We start from the raw sequence: 19,600 nt of genomic DNA on the forward strand, positions 1-19,600 counted from the left end.
CGCCTACTATAATGCGTCATATTTTGTGGTCAGAGGCATTATGTATGCCTACGTCACAGCTTCGTCGCATTACAGATGTGGTTGGGGCGCCCATTACACGACGGAGTCTACGCGTAGACATACAGTTCACGCAGGCTCGCACTGAAACAGAAACGGACGCACATTCAAGAACTGCACGCAGACCAACATCGGAAGAAGAGAGTGCCGGCTGGACATCAAAGACGCCAACGGTTGGCAAGGTGTCTCATCACTAGGAACGCAGCGTGACGTCACGAGCTCTGACGTCACGAGCAGACTACTCCGAGGCTCCCTGACGTCATGAGAGACGCCAGCGCCATCTCCCGAATCAGGACTGACGTCACTAGCAGCAACTTCCACGCCGGTCTGAACTCAAAAAGCGTCCTAGTATAAACGCTTGGAAGCCAGTAGGCCTGCGCAGTGTTGGGCGGGGGGGGGGGGGGGAGAGAGGGGAGGGATGATTTTCGACGGGCTTTAACCCGCGAATCACCTTTTTGACCGCAACGGTTAATTTGAGCCCCAAAACCACACAAGCAAGCCAATTTGACTGAAACTTAATCATTTTCATCACTTTAAACACACCTTATTCTCAATATAAGAAGAAGTATATTTGAAATGGAAAATAACATTCAACTGGTATGGTGAGACCACCCATTCGTCTCAAACGGAACTATAACCGCGAGCTGATTGGTTAAATACAGGTGCGGGACCTACAGGCCGGCCCCCTGGCTGCCATTTCCATTTCGCAAAATTCGATGGCCACCACATAAGGTAGCCTACATTTTCATTTTAACAATCGTACAAGGGAAGAAGAAACAAAATGATTGGGACATGAAGAGAAAAAGTCTACAACACGCGGTATTCCGAGGCGGTCACCCATCCACGTACTAACCACGCTCGACGTTGCTTGGCTTCGGTGATCGGACGAGAACCGGTGTTTTCAACGTGATATGGTCGTAGACATTAGAGGCGGCGATGCGTAGGTTACTTATAATATCACTGCGCCTACTATAATGCGTCATATTTTGTGGTCAGAGGCATTATGTATGCCTACGTCACAGCTTCGTCGCATTACAGATGTGGTTGGGGCGCCCATTACACGACGGAGTCTACGCGTAGACATACAGTTCACGCAGGCTCGCACTGAAACAGAAACGGACGCACATTCAAGAACTGCACGCAGACCAACATCGGAAGAAGAGAGTGCCGACTGGACATCAAAGACGCCAACGGTTGGCAAGGTGTCTCATCACTAGGAACGCAGCGTGACGTCACGAGCTCTGACGTCACGAGCAGACTACTCCGAGGCTCCCTGACGTCATGAGAGACGCCAGCGCCATCTCCCGAATCAGGACTGACGTCACTAGCAGCAACTTCCACGCCGGTCTGAACTCAAAAAGCGTCCTAGTATAAACGCTTGGAAGCCAGTAGGCCTGCGCAGTGTTGGGCGGGGGGGGAGAGAGGGGAGGGATGATTTTCGACGGGCTTTAACCCGCGAATCACCTTTTTGACCGCAACGGTTAATTTGAGCCCCAAAACCACACAAGCAAGCCAATTTGACTGAAACTTAATCATTTTCATCACTTTAAACACACCTTATTCTCAATATAAGAAGAAGTATATTTGAAATGGAAAATAACATTCAACTGGTATGGTGAGACCACCCATTCGTCTCAAACGGAACTATAACCGCGAGCTGATTGGTTAAATACAGGTGCGGGACCTACAGGCCGGCCCCCTGGCTGCCATTTCCATTTCGCAAAATTCGATGGCCACCACATAAGGTAGCCTACATTTTCATTTTAACAATCGTACAAGGGAAGAAGAAACAAAATGATTGGGACATGAAGAGAAAAAGTCTACAACACGCGGTATTCCGAGGCGGTCACCCATCCACGTACTAACCACGCTCGACGTTGCTTGGCTTCGGTGATCGGACGAGAACCGGTGTTTTCAACGTGATATGGTCGTAGACATTAGAGGCGGCGATGCGTAGGTTACTTATAATATCACTGCGCCTACTATAATGCGTCATATTTTGTGGTCAGAGGCATTATGTATGCCTACGTCACAGCTTCGTCGCATTACAGATGTGGTTGGGGCGCCCATTACACGACGGAGTCTACGCGTAGACATACAGTTCACGCAGGCTCGCACTGAAACAGAAACGGACGCACATTCAAGAACTGCACGCAGACCAACATCGGAAGAAGAGAGTGCCGACTGGACATCAAAGACGCCAACGGTTGGCAAGGTGTCTCATCACTAGGAACGCAGCGTGACGTCACGAGCTCTGACGTCACGAGCAGACTACTCCGAGGCTCCCTGACGTCATGAGAGACGCCAGCGCCATCTCCCGAATCAGGACTGACGTCACTAGCAGCAACTTCCACGCCGGTCTGAACTCAAAAAGCGTCCTAGTATAAACGCTTGGAAGCCAGTAGGCCTGCGCAGTGTTGGGCGGGGGGGGAGAGAGGGGAGGGATGATTTTCGACGGGCTTTAACCCGCGAATCACCTTTTTGACCGCAACGGTTAATTTGAGCCCCAAAACCACACAAGCAAGCCAATTTGACTGAAACTTAATCATTTTCATCACTTTAAACACACCTTATTCTCAATATAAGAAGAAGTATATTTGAAATGGAAAATAACATTCAACTGGTATGGTGAGACCACCCATTCGTCTCAAACGGAACTATAACCGCGAGCTGATTGGTTAAATACAGGTGCGGGACCTACAGGCCGGCCCCCTGGCTGCCATTTCCATTTCGCAAAATTCGATGGCCACCACATAAGGTAGCCTACATTTTCATTTTAACAATCGTACAAGGGAAGAAGAAACAAAATGATTGGGACATGAAGAGAAAAAGTCTACAACACGCGGTATTCCGAGGCGGTCACCCATCCACGTACTAACCACGCTCGACGTGCTCGACGTTGCTTGGCTTCGGTGATCGGACGAGAACCGGTGTTTTCAACGTGATATGGTCGTAGACATTAGAGGCGGCGATGCGTAGGTTACTTATAATATCACTGCGCCTACTATAATGCGTCATATTTTGTGGTCAGAGGCATTATGTATGCCTACGTCACAGCTTCGTCGCATTACAGATGTGGTTGGGGCGCCCATTACACGACGGAGTCTACGCGTAGACATACAGTTCACGCAGGCTCGCACTGAAACAGAAACGGACGCACATTCAAGAACTGCACGCAGACCAACATCGGAAGAAGAGAGTGCCGACTGGACATCAAAGACGCCAACGGTTGGCAAGGTGTCTCATCACTAGGAACGCAGCGTGACGTCACGAGCTCTGACGTCACGAGCAGACTACTCCGAGGCTCCCTGACGTCATGAGAGACGCCAGCGCCATCTCCCGAATCAGGACTGACGTCACTAGCAGCAACTTCCACGCCGGTCTGAACTCAAAAAGCGTCCTAGTATAAACGCTTGGAAGCCAGTAGGCCTGCGCAGTGTTGGGCGGGGGGGGGGGAGAGAGGGGAGGGATGATTTTCGACGGGCTTTAACCCGCGAATCACCTTTTTGACCGCAACGGTTAATTTGAGCCCCAAAACCACACAAGCAAGCCAATTTGACTGAAACTTAATCATTTTCATCACTTTAAACACACCTTATTCTCAATATAAGAAGAAGTATATTTGAAATGGAAAATAACATTCAACTGGTATGGTGAGACCACCCATTCGTCTCAAACGGAACTATAACCGCGAGCTGATTGGTTAAATACAGGTGCGGGACCTACAGGCCGGCCCCCTGGCTGCCATTTCCATTTCGCAAAATTCGATGGCCACCACATAAGGTAGCCTACATTTTCATTTTAACAATCGTACAAGGGAAGAAGAAACAAAATGATTGGGACATGAAGAGAAAAAGTCTACAACACGCGGTATTCCGAGGCGGTCACCCATCCACGTACTAACCACGCTCGACGTTGCTTGGCTTCGGTGATCGGACGAGAACCGGTGTTTTCAACGTGATATGGTCGTAGACATTAGAGGCGGCGATGCGTAGGTTACTTATAATATCACTGCGCCTACTATAATGCGTCATATTTTGTGGTCAGAGGCATTATGTATGCCTACGTCACAGCTTCGTCGCATTACAGATGTGGTTGGGGCGCCCATTACACGACGGAGTCTACGCGTAGACATACAGTTCACGCAGGCTCGCACTGAAACAGAAACGGACGCACATTCAAGAACTGCACGCAGACCAACATCGGAAGAAGAGAGTGCCGACTGGACATCAAAGACGCCAACGGTTGGCAAGGTGTCTCATCACTAGGAACGCAGCGTGACGTCACGAGCTCTGACGTCACGAGCAGACTACTCCGAGGCTCCCTGACGTCATGAGAGACGCCAGCGCCATCTCCCGAATCAGGACTGACGTCACTAGCAGCAACTTCCACGCCGGTCTGAACTCAAAAAGCGTCCTAGTATAAACGCTTGGAAGCCAGTAGGCCTGCGCAGTGTTGGGCGGGGGGGGGGAGAGAGGGGAGGGATGATTTTCGACGGGCTTTAACCCGCGAATCACCTTTTTGACCGCAACGGTTAATTTGAGCCCCAAAACCACACAAGCAAGCCAATTTGACTGAAACTTAATCATTTTCATCACTTTAAACACACCTTATTCTCAATATAAGAAGAAGTATATTTGAAATGGAAAATAACATTCAACTGGTATGGTGAGACCACCCATTCGTCTCAAACGGAACTATAACCGCGAGCTGATTGGTTAAATACAGGTGCGGGACCTACAGGCCGGCCCCCTGGCTGCCATTTCCATTTCGCAAAATTCGATGGCCACCACATAAGGTAGCCTACATTTTCATTTTAACAATCGTACAAGGGAAGAAGAAACAAAATGATTGGGACATGAAGAGAAAAAGTCTACAACACGCGGTATTTCGAGGCGGTCACCCATCCACGTACTAACCACGCTCGACGTTGCTTGGCTTCGGTGATCGGACGAGAACCGGTGTTTTCAACGTGATATGGTCGTAGACATTAGAGGCGGCGATGCGTAGGTTACTTATAATATCACTGCGCCTACTATAATGCGTCATATTTTGTGGTCAGAGGCATTATGTATGCCTACGTCACAGCTTCGTCGCATTACAGATGTGGTTGGGGCGCCCATTACACGACGGAGTCTACGCGTAGACATACAGTTCACGCAGGCTCGCACTGAAACAGAAACGGACGCACATTCAAGAACTGCACGCAGACCAACATCGGAAGAAGAGAGTGCCGACTGGACATCAAAGACGCCAACGGTTGGCAAGGTGTCTCATCACTAGGAACGCAGCGTGACGTCACGAGCTCTGACGTCACGAGCAGACTACTCCGAGGCTCCCTGACGTCATGAGAGACGCCAGCGCCATCTCCCGAATCAGGACTGACGTCACTAGCAGCAACTTCCACGCCGGTCTGAACTCAAAAAGCGTCCTAGTATAAACGCTTGGAAGCCAGTAGGCCTGCGCAGTGTTGGGCGGGGGGGAGAGAGGGGAGGGATGATTTTCGACGGGCTTTAACCCGCGAATCACCTTTTTGACCGCAACGGTTAATTTGAGCCCCAAAACCACACAAGCAAGCCAATTTGACTGAAACTTAATCATTTTCATCACTTTAAACACACCTTATTCTCAATATAAGAAGAAGTATATTTGAAATGGAAAATAACATTCAACTGGTATGGTGAGACCACCCATTCGTCTCAAACGGAACTATAACCGCGAGCTGATTGGTTAAATACAGGTGCGGGACCTACAGGCCGGCCCCCTGGCTGCCATTTACATTTCGCAAAATTCGATGGCCACCACATAAGGTAGCCTACATTTTCATTTTAACAATCGTACAAGGGAAGAAGAAACAAAATGATTGGGACATGAAGAGAAAAAGTCTACAACACGCGGTATTCCGAGGCGGTCACCCATCCACGTACTAACCACGCTCGACGTTGCTTGGCTTCGGTGATCGGACGAGAACCGGTGTTTTCAACGTGATATGGTCGTAGACATTAGAGGCGGCGATGCGTAGGTTACTTATAATATCACTGCGCCTACTATAATGCGTCATATTTTGTGGTCAGAGGCATTATGTATGCCTACGTCACAGCTTCGTCGCATTACAGATGTGGTTGGGGCGCCCATTACACGACGGAGTCTACGCGTAGACATACAGTTCACGCAGGCTCGCACTGAAACAGAAACGGACGCACATTCAAGAACTGCACGCAGACCAACATCGGAAGAAGAGAGTGCCGACTGGACATCAAAGACGCCAACGGTTGGCAAGGTGTCTCATCACTAGGAACGCAGCGTGACGTCACGAGCTCTGACGTCACGAGCAGACTACTCCGAGGCTCCCTGACGTCATGAGAGACGCCAGCGCCATCTCCCGAATCAGGACTGACGTCACTAGCAGCAACTTCCACGCCGGTCTGAACTCAAAAAGCGTCCTAGTATAAACGCTTGGAAGCCAGTAGGCCTGCGCAGTGTTGGGCGTGGGGGGGGGAGAGAGGGGAGGGATGATTTTCGACGGGCTTTAACCCGTGAATCACCTTTTTGACCGCAACGGTTAATTTGAGCCCCAAAACCACACAAGCAAGCCAATTTGACTGAAACTTAATCATTTTCATCACTTTAAACACACCTTATTCTCAATATAAGAAGAAGTATATTTGAAATGGAAAATAACATTCAACTGGTATGGTGAGACCACCCATTCGTCTCAAACGGAACTATAACCGCGAGCTGATTGGTTAAATACAGGTGCGGGACCTACAGGCCGGCCCCCTGGCTGCCATTTCCATTTCGCAAAATTCGATGGCCACCACATAAGGTAGCCTACATTTTCATTTTAACAATCGTACAAGGGAAGAAGAAACAAAATGATTGGGACATGAAGAGAAAAAGTCTACAACACGCGGTATTCCGAGGCGGTCACCCATCCACGTACTAACCACGCTCGACGTTGCTTGGCTTCGGTGATCGGACGAGAACCGGTGTTTTCAACGTGATATGGTCGTAGACATTAGAGGCGGCGATGCGTAGGTTACTTATAATATCACTGCGCCTACTATAATGCGTCATATTTTGTGGTCAGAGGCATTATGTATGCCTACGTCACAGCTTCGTCGCATTACAGATGTGGTTGGGGCGCCCATTACACGACGGAGTCTACGCGTAGACATACAGTTCACGCAGGCTCGCACTGAAACAGAAACGGACGCACATTCAAGAACTGCACGCAGACCAACATCGGAAGAAGAGAGTGCCGACTGGACATCAAAGACGCCAACGGTTGGCAAGGTGTCTCATCACTAGGAACGCAGCGTGACGTAACGAGCTCTGACGTCACGAGCAGACTACTCCGAGGCTCCCTGACGTCATGAGAGACGCCAGCGCCATCTCCCGAATCAGGACTGACGTCACTAGCAGCAACTTCCACGCCGGTCTGAACTCAAAAAGCGTCCTAGTATAAACGCTTGGAAGCCAGTAGGCCTGCGCAGTGTTGGGCGGGGGGGGGGGAGAGAGGGGAGGGATGATTTTCGACGGGCTTTAACCTGCGAATCACCTTTTTGACCGCAACGGTTAATTTGAGCCCCAAAACCACACAAGCAAGCCAATTTGACTGAAACTTAATCATTTTCATCACTTTAAACACACCTTATTCTCAATATAAGAAGAAGTATATTTGAAATGGAAAATAACATTCAACTGGTATGGTGAGACCACCCATTCGTCTCAAACGGAACTATAACCGCGAGCTGATTGGTTAAATACAGGTGCGGGACCTACAGGCCGGCCCCCTGGCTGCCATTTCCATTTCGCAAAATTCGATGGCCACCACATAAGGTAGCCTACATTTTCATTTTAACAATCGTACAAGGGAAGAAGAAACAAAATGATTGGGACATGAAGAGAAAAAGTCTACAACACGCGGTATTCCGAGGCGGTCACCCATCCACGTACTAACCACGCTCGACGTTGCTTGGCTTCGGTGATCGGACGAGAACCGGTGTTTTCAACGTGATATGGTCGTAGACATTAGAGGCGGCGATGCGTAGGTTACTTATAATATCACTGCGCCTACTATAATGCGTCATATTTTGTGGTCAGAGGCATTATGTATGCCTACGTCACAGCTTCGTCGCATTACAGATGTGGTTGGGGCGCCCATTACACGACGGAGTCTACGCGTAGACATACAGTTCACGCAGGCTCGCACTGAAACAGAAACGGACGCACATTCAAGAACTGCACGCAGACCAACATCGGAAGAAGAGAGTGCCGACTGGACATCAAAGACGCCAACGGTTGGCAAGGTGTCTCGTCACTAGGAACGCAGCGTGACGTCACGAGCTCTGACGTCACGAGCAGACTACTCCGAGGCTCCCTGACGTCATGAGAGACGCCAGCGCCATCTCCCGAATCAGGACTGACGTCACTAGCAGCAACTTCCACGCCGGTCTGAACTCAAAAAGCGTCCTAGTATAAACGCTTGGAAGCCAGTAGGCCTGCGCAGTGTTGGGCGGGGGGGGGGGGGAGAGAGGGGAGGGATGATTTTCGACGGGCTTTAACCTGCGAATCACCTTTTTGACCGCAACGGTTAATTTGAGCCCCAAAACCACACAAGCAAGCCAATTTGACTGAAACTTAATCATTTTCATCACTTTAAACACACCTTATTCTCAATATAAGAAGAAGTATATTTGAAATGGAAAATAACATTCAACTGGTATGGTGAGACCACCCATTCGTCTCAAACGGAACTATAACCGCGAGCTGATTGGTTAAATACAGGTGCGGGACCTACAGGCCGGCCCCCTGGCTGCCATTTCCATTTCGCAAAATTCGATGGCCACCACATAAGGTAGCCTACATTTTCATTTTAACAATCGTACAAGGGAAGAAGAAACAAAATGATTGGGACATGAAGAGAAAAAGTCTACAACACGCGGTATTCCGAGGCGGTCACCCATCCACGTACTAACCACGCTCGACGTTGCTTGGCTTCGGTGATCGGACGAGAACCGGTGTTTTCAACGTGATATGGTCGTAGACATTAGAGGCGGCGATGCGTAGGTTACTTATAATATCACTGCGCCTACTATAATGCGTCATATTTTGTGGTCAGAGGCATTATGTATGCCTACGTCACAGCTTCGTCGCATTACAGATGTGGTTGGGGCGCCCATTACACGACGGAGTCTACGCGTAGACATACAGTTCACGCAGGCTCGCACTGAAACAGAAACGGACGCACATTCAAGAACTGCACGCAGACCAACATCGGAAGAAGAGAGTGCCGACTGGACATCAAAGACGCCAACGGTTGGCAAGGTGTCTCATCACTAGGAACGCAGCGTGACGTCACGAGCTCTGACGTCACGAGCAGACTACTCCGAGGCTCCCTGACGTCATGAGAGACGCCAGCGCCATCTCCCGAATCAGGACTGACGTCACTAGCAGCAACTTCCACGCCGGTCTGAACTCAAAAAGCGTCCTAGTATAAACGCTTGGAAGCCAGTAGGCCTGCGCAGTGTTGGGCGGGGGGGGAGAGAGGGGAGGGATGATTTTCGACGGGCTTTAACCCGCGAATCACCTTTTTGACCGCAACGGTTAATTTGAGCCCCAAAACCACACAAGCAAGCCAATTTGACTGAAACTTAATCATTTTCATCACTTTAAACACACCTTATTCTCAATATAAGAAGAAGTATATTTGAAATGGAAAATAACATTCAACTGGTATGGTGAGACCACCCATTCGTCTCAAACGGAACTATAACCGCGAGCTGATTGGTTAAATACAGGTGCGGGACCTACAGGCCGGCCCCCTGGCTGCCATTTCCATTTCGCAAAATTCGATGGCCACCACATAAGGTAGCCTACATTTTCATTTTAACAATCGTACAAGGGAAGAAGAAACAAAATGATTGGGACATGAAGAGAAAAAGTCTACAACACGCGGTATTCCGAGGCGGTCACCCATCCACGTACTAACCACGCTCGACGTTGCTTGGCTTCGGTGATCGGACGAGAACCGGTGTTTTCAACGTGATATGGTCGTAGACATTAGAGGCGGCGATGCGTAGGTTACTTATAATATCACTGCGCCTACTATAATGCGTCATATTTTGTGGTCAGAGGCATTATGTATGCCTACGTCACAGCTTCGTCGCATTACAGATGTGGTTGGGGCGCCCATTACACGACGGAGTCTACGCGTAGACATACAGTTCACGCAGGCTCGCACTGAAACAGAAACGGACGCACATTCAAGAACTGCACGCAGACCAACATCGGAAGAAGAGAGTGCCGACTGGACATCAAAGACGCCAACGGTTGGCAAGGTGTCTCATCACTAGGAACGCAGCGTGACGTCACGAGCTCTGACGTCACGAGCAGACTACTCCGAGGCTCCCTGACGTCATGAGAGACGCCAGCGCCATCTCCCGAATCAGGACTGACGTCACTAGCAGCAACTTCCACGCCGGTCTGAACTCAAAAAGCGTCCTAGTATAAACGCTTGGAAGCCAGTAGGCCTGCGCAGTGTTGGGCGGGGGGGGGGGAGAGAGGGGAGGGATGATTTTCGACGGGCTTTAACCCGCGAATCACCTTTTTGACCGCAACGGTTAATTTGAGCCCCAAAACCACACAAGCAAGCCAATTTGACTGAAACTTAATCATTTTCATCACTTTAAACACACCTTATTCTCAATATAAGAAGAAGTATATTTGAAATGGAAAATAACATTCAACTGGTATGGTGAGACCACCCATTCGTCTCAAACGGAACTATAACCGCGAGCTGATTGGTTAAATACAGGTGCGGGACCTACAGGCCGGCCCCCTGGCTGCCATTTCCATTTCGCAAAATTCGATGGCCACCACATAAGGTAGCCTACATTTTCATTTTAACAATCGTACAAGGGAAGAAGAAACAAAATGATTGGGACATGAAGAGAAAAAGTCTACAACACGCGGTATTCCGAGGCGGTCACCCATCCACGTACTAACCACGCTCGACGTTGCTTGGCTTCGGTGATCGGACGAGAACCGGTGTTTTCAACGTGATATGGTCGTAGACATTAGAGGCGGCGATGCGTAGGTTACTTATAATATCACTGCGCCTACTATAATGCGTCATATTTTGTGGTCAGAGGCATTATGTATGCCTACGTCACAGCTTCGTCGCATTACAGATGTGGTTGGGGCGCCCATTACACGACGGAGTCTACGCGTAGACAAACAGTTCACGCAGGCTCGCACTGAAACAGAAACGGACGCACATTCAAGAACTGCACGCAGACCAACATCGGAAGAAGAGAGTGCCGACTGGACATCAAAGACGCCAACGGTTGGCAAGGTGTCTCATCACTAGGAACGCAGCGTGACGTCACGAGCTCTGACGTCACGAGCAGACTACTCCGAGGCTCCCTGACGTCATGAGAGACGCCAGCGCCATCTCCCGAATCAGGACTGACGTCACTAGCAGCAACTTCCACGCCGGTCTGAACTCAAAAAGCGTCCTAGTATAAACGCTTGGAAGCCAGTAGGCCTGCGCAGTGTTGGGCGGGGGGGGGGGGGAGAGAGGGGAGGGATGATTTTCGACGGGCTTTAACCCGCGAATCACCTTTTTGACCGCAACGGTTAATTTGAGCCCCAAAACCACACAAGCAAGCCAATTTGACTGAAACTTAATCATTTTCATCACTTTAAACACACCTTATTCTCAATATAAGAAGAAGTATATTTGAAATGGAAAATAACATTCAACTGGTATGGTGAGACCAACCATTCGTCTCAAACGGAACTATAACCGCGAGCTGATTGGTTAAATACAGGTGCGGGACCTACAGGCCGGCCCCCTGGCTGCCATTTCCATTTCGCAAAATTCGATGGCCACCACATAAGGTAGCCTACATTTTCATTTTAACAATCGTACAAGGGAAGAAGAAACAAAATGATTGGGACATGAAGAGAAAAAGTCTACAACACGCGGTATTCCGAGGCGGTCACCCATCCACGTACTAACCACGCTCGACGTTGCTTGGCTTCGGTGATCGGACGAGAACCGGTGTTTTCAACGTGATATGGTCGTAGACATTAGAGGCGGCGATGCGTAGGTTACTTATAATATCACTGCGCCTACTATAATGCGTCATATTTTGTGGTCAGAGGCATTATGTATGCCTACGTCACAGCTTCGTCGCATTACAGATGTGGTTGGGGCGCCCATTACACGACGGAGTCTACGCGTAGACATACAGTTCACGCAGGCTCGCACTGAAACAGAAACGGACGCACATTCAAGAACTGCACGCAGACCAACATCGGAAGAAGAGAGTGCCGACTGGACATCAAAGACGCCAACGGTTGGCAAGGTGTCTCATCACTAGGAACGCAGCGTGACGTCACGAGCTCTGACGTCACGAGCAGACTACTCCGAGGCTCCCTGACGTCATGAGAGACGCCAGCGCCATCTCCCGAATCAGGACTGACGTCACTAGCAGCAACTTCCACGCCGGTCTGAACTCAAAAAGCGTCCTAGTATAAACGCTTGGAAGCCAGTAGGCCTGCGCAGTGTTGGGCGGGGGGGGGGGGGAGAGAGGGGAGGGATGATTTTCGACGGGCTTTAACCCGCGAATCACCTTTTTGACCGCAACGGTTAATTTGAGCCCCAAAACCACACAAGCAAGCCAATTTGACTGAAACTTAATCATTTTCATCACTTTAAACACACCTTATTCTCAATATAAGAAGAAGTATATTTGAAATGGAAAATAACATTCAACTGGTATGGTGAGACCACCCATTCGTCTCAAACGGAACTATAACCGCGAGCTGATTGGTTAAATACAGGTGCGGGACCTACAGGCCGGCCCCCTGGCTGCCATTTCCATTTCGCAAAATTCGATGGCCACCACATAAGGTAGCCTACATTTTCATTTTAACAATCGTACAAGGGAAGAAGAAACAAAATGATTGGGACATGAAGAGAAAAAGTCTACAACACGCGGTATTCCGAGGCGGTCACCCATCCACGTACTAACCACGCTCGACGTTGCTTGGCTTCGGTGATCGGACGAGAACCGGTGTTTTCAACGTGATATGGTCGTAGACATTAGAGGCGGCGATGCGTAGGTTACTTATAATATCACTGCGCCTACTATAATGCGTCATATTTTGTGGTCAGAGGCATTATGTATGCCTACGTCACAGCTTCGTCGCATTACAGATGTGGTTGGGGCGCCCATTACACGACGGAGTCTACGCGTAGACATACAGTTCACGCAGGCTCGCACTGAAACAGAAACGGACGCACATTCAAGAACTGCACGCAGACCAACATCGGAAGAAGAGAGTGCCGACTGGACATCAAAGACGCCAACGGTTGGCAAGGTGTCTCATCACTAGGAACGCAGCGTGACGTCACGAGCTCTGACGTCACGAGCAGACTACTCCGAGGCTCCCTGACGTCATGAGAGACGCCAGCGCCATCTCCCGAATCAGGACTGACGTCACTAGCAGCAACTTCCACGCCGGTCTGAACTCAAAAAGCGTCCTAGTATAAACGCTTGGAAGCCAGTAGGCCTGCGCAGTGTTGGGCGGGGGGGGGGGGGGAGAGAGGGGAGGGATGATTTTCGACGGGCTTTAACCCGCGAATCACCTTTTTGACCGCAACGGTTAATTTGAGCCCCAAAACCACACAAGCAAGCCAATTTGACTGAAACTTAATCATTTTCATCACTTTAAACACACCTTATTCTCAATATAAGAAGAAGTATATTTGAAATGGAAAATAACATTCAACTGGTATGGTGAGACCACCCATTCGTCTCAAACGGAACTATAACCGCGAGCTGATTGGTTAAATACAGGTGCGGGACCTACAGGCCGGCCCCCTGGCTGCCATTTCCATTTCGCAAAATTCGATGGCCACCACATAAGGTAGCCTACATTTTCATTTTAACAATCGTACAAGGGAAGAAGAAACAAAATGATTGGGACATGAAGAGAAAAAGTCTACAACACGCGGTATTCCGAGGCGGTCACCCATCCACGTACTAACCACGCTCGACGTTGCTTGGCTTCGGTGATCGGACGAGAACCGGTGTTTTCAACGTGATATGGTCGTAGACATTAGAGGCGGCGATGCGTAGGTTACTTATAATATCACTGCGCCTACTATAATGCGTCATATTTTGTGGTCAGAGGCATTATGTATGCCTACGTCACAGCTTCGTCGCATTACAGATGTGGTTGGGGCGCCCATTACACGACGGAGTCTACGCGTAGACATACAGTTCACGCAGGCTCGCACTGAAACAGAAACGGACGCACATTCAAGAACTGCACGCAGACCAACATCGGAAGAAGAGAGTGCCGACTGGACATCAAAGACGCCAACGGTTGGCAAGGTGTCTCATCACTAGGAACGCAGCGTGACGTCACGAGCTCTGACGTCACGAGCAGACTACTCCGAGGCTCCCTGACGTCATGAGAGACGCCAGCGCCAACTCCCGAATCAGGACTGACGTCACTAGCAGCAACTTCCACGCCGGTCTGAACTCAAAAAGCGTCCTAGTATAAACGCTTGGAAGCCAGTAGGCCTGCGCAGTGTTGGGCGGGGGGGGGGGGAGAGAGGGGAGGGATGATTTTCGACGGGCTTTAACCCGCGAATCACCTTTTTGACCGCAACGGTTAATTTGAGCCCCAAAACCACACAAGCAAGCCAATTTGACTGAAACTTAATCATTTTCATCACTTTAAACACACCTTATTCTCAATATAAGAAGAAGTATATTTGAAATGGAAAATAACATTCAACTGGTATGGTGAGACCACCCATTCGTCTCAAACGGAACTATAACCGCGAGCTGATTGGTTAAATACAGGTGCGGGACCTACAGGCCGGCCCCCTGGCTGCCATTTCCATTTCGCAAAATTCGATGGCCACCACATAAGGTAGCCTACATTTTCATTTTAACAATCGTACAAGGGAAGAAGAAACAAAATGATTGGGACATGAAGAGAAAAAGTCTACAACACGCGGTATTCCGAGGCGGTCACCCATCCACGTACTAACCACGCTCGACGTTGCTTGGCTTCGGTGATCGGACGAGAACCGGTGTTTTCAACGTGATATGGTCGTAGACATTAGAGGCGGCGATGCGTAGGTTACTTATAATATCACTGCGCCTACTATAATGCGTCATATTTTGTGGTCAGAGGCATTATGTATGCCTACGTCACAGCTTCGTCGCATTACAGATGTGGTTGGGGCGCCCATTACACGACGGAGTCTACGCGTAGACATACAGTTCACGCAGGCTCGCACTGAAACAGAATCGGACGCACATTCAAGAACTGCACGCAGACCAACATCGGAAGAAGAGAGTGCCGACTGGACATCAAAGACGCCAACGGTTGGCAAGGTGTCTCATCACTAGGAACGCAGCGTGACGTCACGAGCTCTGACGTCACGAGCAGACTACTCCGAGGCTCCCTGACGTCATAAGAGACGCCAGCGCCATCTCCCGAATCAGGACTGACGTCACTAGCAGCAACTTCCACGCCGGTCTGAACTCAAAAAGCGTCCTAGTATAAACGCTTGGAAGCCAGTAGGCCTGCGCAGTGTTGGGCGGGGGGGGGGGGGGGGGAGAGAGGGGAGGGATGATTTTCGACGGGCTTTAACCCGCGAATCACCTTTTTGACCGCAACGGTTAATTTGAGCCCCAAAACCACACAAGCAAGCCAATTTGACTGAAACTTAATCATTTTCATCACTTTAAACACACCTTATTCTCAATATAAGAAGAAGTATATTTGAAATGGAAAATAACATTCAACTGGTATGGTGAGACCACCCATTCGTCTCAAACGGAACTATAACCGCGAGCTGATTGGTTAAATACAGGTGCGGGACCTACAGGCCGGCCCCCTGGCTGCCATTTCCATTTCGCAAAATTCGATGGCCACCACATAAGGTAGCCTACATTTTCATTTTAACAATCGTACAAGGGAAGAAGAAACAAAATGATTGGGTCATGAAGAGAAAAAGTCTACAACACGCGGTATTCCGAGGCGGTCACCCATCCACGTACTAACCACGCTCGACGTTGCTTGGCTTCGGTGATCGGACGAGAACCGGTGTTTTCAACGTGATATGGTCGTAGACATTAGAGGCGGCGATGCGTAGGTTACTTATAATAAGCCCCCCCTCTTAGGAGGGGCTCTTAAGATACACGTGTGTGCGGGAGTATATAATGTAAATGAATGATGAGAAATAAAGAGAGATTGTATATCCTACAAACAATTTTTTTTGGTATTTTTCTGAATTAACTCCGTTGAGTTTACCGATTTCTCCGCGATCTTCCGGTGGTGGTTGCTATCCCATTGGTTGAAATTAATTTAAATCTTCATGGGAATTCGCTACATCATATGCCTAAGAAATTGGCCAATTACATTAATATTTTTATCAGAGAAATATCCGTCCTAAATAATGACAGAAAAGGGTGGTTTATTTCAATTTTGTGTCAACATGATCGAGGTCACGTGACATAAAAACAAAACAATCGCACACACCCGTCCAAAAAAGGCACTTTAAGAAAAACAAATACGTTTTTCCAGCTTAAAACCACACTGACGACTAAGTTATATTGGTCTACTCCCCAAATCTGAAGTATCAAATTGAATCACAAACTAGAACTAGCTCTATTTAGCTATAGTTGCGTGAAAAATTCGGGTGAGCGACGTACATTCTGTACCCTAGCGGCCAATAATTAAACTACTTTCAGCCGTCTGCTCCGGTCTCGTTAGGGAGTTTTTCCCAAATGTACGCGATGATGACGTGCGCCATTAACAGGACGTAACATCTATTTTAAAATGCGTTTCGAAAGTGAATGCATGAGGACAACCCATTTGTGTCGTATATCACTGGAAACGCCCGTGAATAAGGTCAATCACAATGTATTACATTACCAAAACAAAAATGTGTCGGAAGGAACTATATGGATGGTCCCATCGCACCCCCCCCCCTCCAGCAGTATGACACAGAAGGGCTAGTTGACTGTCCACCGGGGGGGTTTGGGGGGAGCTTCCCCCCAACGCACTGGTAAAAACCTATGTTGACGGAGGGGGGTTTGGGGGGTGTCCCCCCATTGTAATAGCTGTAGTTGTTAGAGCTTGCACTTAACATATGCTCGTCGGGGGGTTCGGGGGAGCTCCCCCGACCTAAAGGGGGGCTCACTAAGTTCTTGACTATACATATTATCACTGCGCCTACTATAATGCGTCATAATTTGTGGTCAGAGGCATTATGTATGCCTACGTCACAGCTTCGTCGCATTACAGATGTGGTTGGGGCGCCCATTACACGACGGAGTCTACGCGTAGACATACAGTTCACGCAGGCTCGCACTGAAACAGAAACGGACGCACATTCAAGAACTGCACGCAGACCAACATCGGAAGAAGAGAGTGCCGACTGGACATCAAAGACGCCAACGGTTGGCAAGGTGTCTCATCACTAGGAACGCAGCGTGACGTCACGAGCTCTGACGTCACGAGCAGACTACTCCGAGGCTCCCTGACGTCATGAGAGACGCCAGCGCCATCTCCCGAATCAGGACTGACGTCACTAGCAGCAACTTCCACGCCGGTCTGAACTCAAAAAGCGTCCTAGTATAAACGCTTGGAAGCCAGTAGGCCTGCGCAGTGTTGGGCGGGGGGGGGGGAGAGGGGAGGGATGATTTTCGACGGGCTTTAACCCGCGAATCACCGTTTTGACCGCAACGGTTAATTTGAGCCCCAAAACCACACAAGCAAGCCAATTTGACTGAAACTAAATCATTTTCATCACTTTAAACACACCTTATTCTCAATATAAGAAGAAGTATATTTGAAATGGAAAATAACATTCAACTGGTATGGTGAGACCACCCATTCGTCTCAAACGGAACTATAACCGCGAGCTGATTGGTTAAATACAGGTGCGGGACCTACAGGCCGGCCCCCTGGCTGCCATTTCCATTTCGCAAAATTCGATGGCCACCACATAAGGTAGCCTACATTTTCATTTTAACAATCGTACAAGGGAAGAAGAAACAAAATGATTGGGACATGAAGAGAGAAAGTCTACAACACGCGGTATTCCGAGGCGGTCACCCATCCACGTACTAACCACGCTCGACGTTGCTTGGCTTCGGTGATCGGACGAGAACCGGTGTTTTCAACGTGATATGGTCGTAGACATTAGAGGCGGCGATGCGTAGGTTACTTATAATATCACTGCGCCTACTATAATGCGTCATATTTTGTGGTCAGAGGCATTATGTATGCCTACGTCACAGCTTCGTCGCATTACAGATGTGGTTGGGGCGCCCATTACACGACGGAGTCTACGCGTAGACATACAGTTCACGCAGGCTCGCACTGAAACAGAAACGGACGCACATTCAAGAACTGCACGCAGACCAACATCGGAAGAAGAGAGTGCCGACTGGACATCAAAGACGCCAACGGTTGGCAAGGTGTCTCATCACTAGGAACGCAGCGTGACGTCACGAGCTCTGACGTCACGAGCAGACTACTCCGAGGCTCCCTGACGTCATGAGAGACGCCAGCGCCATCTCCCGAATCAGGACTGACGTCACTAGCAGCAACTTCCACGCCGGTCTGAACTCAAAAAGCGTCCTAGTATAAACGCTTGGAAGCCAGTAGGCCTGCGCAGTGTTGGGCGGGGGGGGGAGAGAGGGGAGGGATGATTTTCGACGGGCTTTAACCCGCGAATCACCTTTTTGACCGCAACGGTTAATTTGAGCCCCAAAACCACACAAGCAAGCCAATTTGACTGAAACTTAATCATTTTCATCACTTTAAACACACCTTATTCTCAATATAAGAAGAAGTATATTTGAAATGGAAAATAACATTCAACTGGTATGGTGAGACCACCCATTCGTCTCAAACGGAACTATAACCGCGAGCTGATTGGTTAAATACAGGTGCGGGACCTACAGGCCGGCCCCCTGGCTGCCATTTCCATTTCGCAAAATTCGATGGCCACCACATAAGGTAGCCTACATTTTCATTTTAACAATCGTACAAGGGAAGAAGAAACAAAATGATTGGGACATGAAGAGAAAAAGTCTACAACACGCGGTATTCCGAGGCGGTCACCCATCCACGTACTAACCACGCTCGACGTTGCTTGGCCTCGGTGATCGGACGAGAACCGGTGTTTTCAACGTGATATGGTCGTAGACATTAGAGGCGGCGATGCGTAGGTTACTTATAATATCACTGCGCCTACTATAATGCGTCATATTTTGTGGTCAGAGGCATTATGTATGCCTACGTCACAGCTTCGTCGCATTACAGATGTGGTTGGGGCGCCCATTACACGACGGAGTCTACGCGTAGACATACAGTTCACGCAGGCTCGCACTGAAACAGAAACGGACGCACATTCAAGAACTGCACGCAGACCAACATCGGAAGAAGAGAGTGCCGACTGGACATCAAAGACGCCAACGGTTGGCAAGGT

General features: G+C 49.2%; 17 non-coding genes and 1 pseudogene across 17 annotated transcripts; all 18 read right to left on the reverse strand.

Annotated features, from left to right (window-relative positions):
- Nucleotides 1-861: 861 nt before the first annotated feature.
- Nucleotides 862-980, reverse strand: LOC135490330 (5S ribosomal RNA). Its single transcript, XR_010447538.1, has one exon. It is a non-coding gene; the product is annotated as a 5S ribosomal RNA (ribosomal RNA).
- Nucleotides 981-1,874: 894 nt separating this feature from the next.
- On the reverse strand, nt 1,875-1,993 carry LOC135490331 (5S ribosomal RNA). The gene has a single exon (XR_010447539.1). It is a non-coding gene; the product is annotated as a 5S ribosomal RNA (ribosomal RNA).
- Nucleotides 1,994-2,887: 894 nt separating this feature from the next.
- On the reverse strand, nt 2,888-3,015 carry LOC135490476 (5S ribosomal RNA; annotated as a pseudogene).
- An 897-nt stretch (nt 3,016-3,912) lies between these two features.
- Nucleotides 3,913-4,031, reverse strand: LOC135490332 (5S ribosomal RNA). The gene has a single exon (XR_010447540.1). It is a non-coding gene; the product is annotated as a 5S ribosomal RNA (ribosomal RNA).
- An 896-nt stretch (nt 4,032-4,927) lies between these two features.
- Nucleotides 4,928-5,046, reverse strand: LOC135490447 (5S ribosomal RNA). The gene has a single exon (XR_010447649.1). It is a non-coding gene; the product is annotated as a 5S ribosomal RNA (ribosomal RNA).
- An 893-nt stretch (nt 5,047-5,939) lies between these two features.
- On the reverse strand, nt 5,940-6,058 carry LOC135490333 (5S ribosomal RNA). Its single transcript, XR_010447541.1, has one exon. It is a non-coding gene; the product is annotated as a 5S ribosomal RNA (ribosomal RNA).
- An 897-nt stretch (nt 6,059-6,955) lies between these two features.
- Nucleotides 6,956-7,074, reverse strand: LOC135490334 (5S ribosomal RNA). Its single transcript, XR_010447542.1, has one exon. It is a non-coding gene; the product is annotated as a 5S ribosomal RNA (ribosomal RNA).
- An 897-nt stretch (nt 7,075-7,971) lies between these two features.
- LOC135490335 (5S ribosomal RNA) lies at nt 7,972-8,090 on the reverse strand. The gene has a single exon (XR_010447543.1). It is a non-coding gene; the product is annotated as a 5S ribosomal RNA (ribosomal RNA).
- An 899-nt stretch (nt 8,091-8,989) lies between these two features.
- On the reverse strand, nt 8,990-9,108 carry LOC135490336 (5S ribosomal RNA). Its single transcript, XR_010447544.1, has one exon. It is a non-coding gene; the product is annotated as a 5S ribosomal RNA (ribosomal RNA).
- Nucleotides 9,109-10,002: 894 nt separating this feature from the next.
- On the reverse strand, nt 10,003-10,121 carry LOC135490337 (5S ribosomal RNA). Its single transcript, XR_010447545.1, has one exon. It is a non-coding gene; the product is annotated as a 5S ribosomal RNA (ribosomal RNA).
- Nucleotides 10,122-11,018: 897 nt separating this feature from the next.
- LOC135490339 (5S ribosomal RNA) lies at nt 11,019-11,137 on the reverse strand. Its single transcript, XR_010447546.1, has one exon. It is a non-coding gene; the product is annotated as a 5S ribosomal RNA (ribosomal RNA).
- Nucleotides 11,138-12,036: 899 nt separating this feature from the next.
- Nucleotides 12,037-12,155, reverse strand: LOC135490341 (5S ribosomal RNA). Its single transcript, XR_010447548.1, has one exon. It is a non-coding gene; the product is annotated as a 5S ribosomal RNA (ribosomal RNA).
- Nucleotides 12,156-13,054: 899 nt separating this feature from the next.
- On the reverse strand, nt 13,055-13,173 carry LOC135490342 (5S ribosomal RNA). The gene has a single exon (XR_010447549.1). It is a non-coding gene; the product is annotated as a 5S ribosomal RNA (ribosomal RNA).
- Nucleotides 13,174-14,073: 900 nt separating this feature from the next.
- LOC135490343 (5S ribosomal RNA) lies at nt 14,074-14,192 on the reverse strand. Its single transcript, XR_010447550.1, has one exon. It is a non-coding gene; the product is annotated as a 5S ribosomal RNA (ribosomal RNA).
- An 898-nt stretch (nt 14,193-15,090) lies between these two features.
- On the reverse strand, nt 15,091-15,209 carry LOC135490344 (5S ribosomal RNA). Its single transcript, XR_010447551.1, has one exon. It is a non-coding gene; the product is annotated as a 5S ribosomal RNA (ribosomal RNA).
- A 903-nt stretch (nt 15,210-16,112) lies between these two features.
- LOC135490345 (5S ribosomal RNA) lies at nt 16,113-16,231 on the reverse strand. The gene has a single exon (XR_010447552.1). It is a non-coding gene; the product is annotated as a 5S ribosomal RNA (ribosomal RNA).
- A 1,955-nt stretch (nt 16,232-18,186) lies between these two features.
- On the reverse strand, nt 18,187-18,305 carry LOC135490346 (5S ribosomal RNA). Its single transcript, XR_010447553.1, has one exon. It is a non-coding gene; the product is annotated as a 5S ribosomal RNA (ribosomal RNA).
- An 895-nt stretch (nt 18,306-19,200) lies between these two features.
- Nucleotides 19,201-19,319, reverse strand: LOC135490444 (5S ribosomal RNA). The gene has a single exon (XR_010447646.1). It is a non-coding gene; the product is annotated as a 5S ribosomal RNA (ribosomal RNA).
- Between the last annotated feature and the right edge of the window lie 281 nt (nt 19,320-19,600).

Source organism: Lineus longissimus, chromosome 6 (genome assembly GCF_910592395.1).
Source record: "Lineus longissimus chromosome 6, tnLinLong1.2, whole genome shotgun sequence".
NCBI classification, from domain to species: Eukaryota; Metazoa; Nemertea; class Pilidiophora; order Heteronemertea; family Lineidae; genus Lineus; species Lineus longissimus.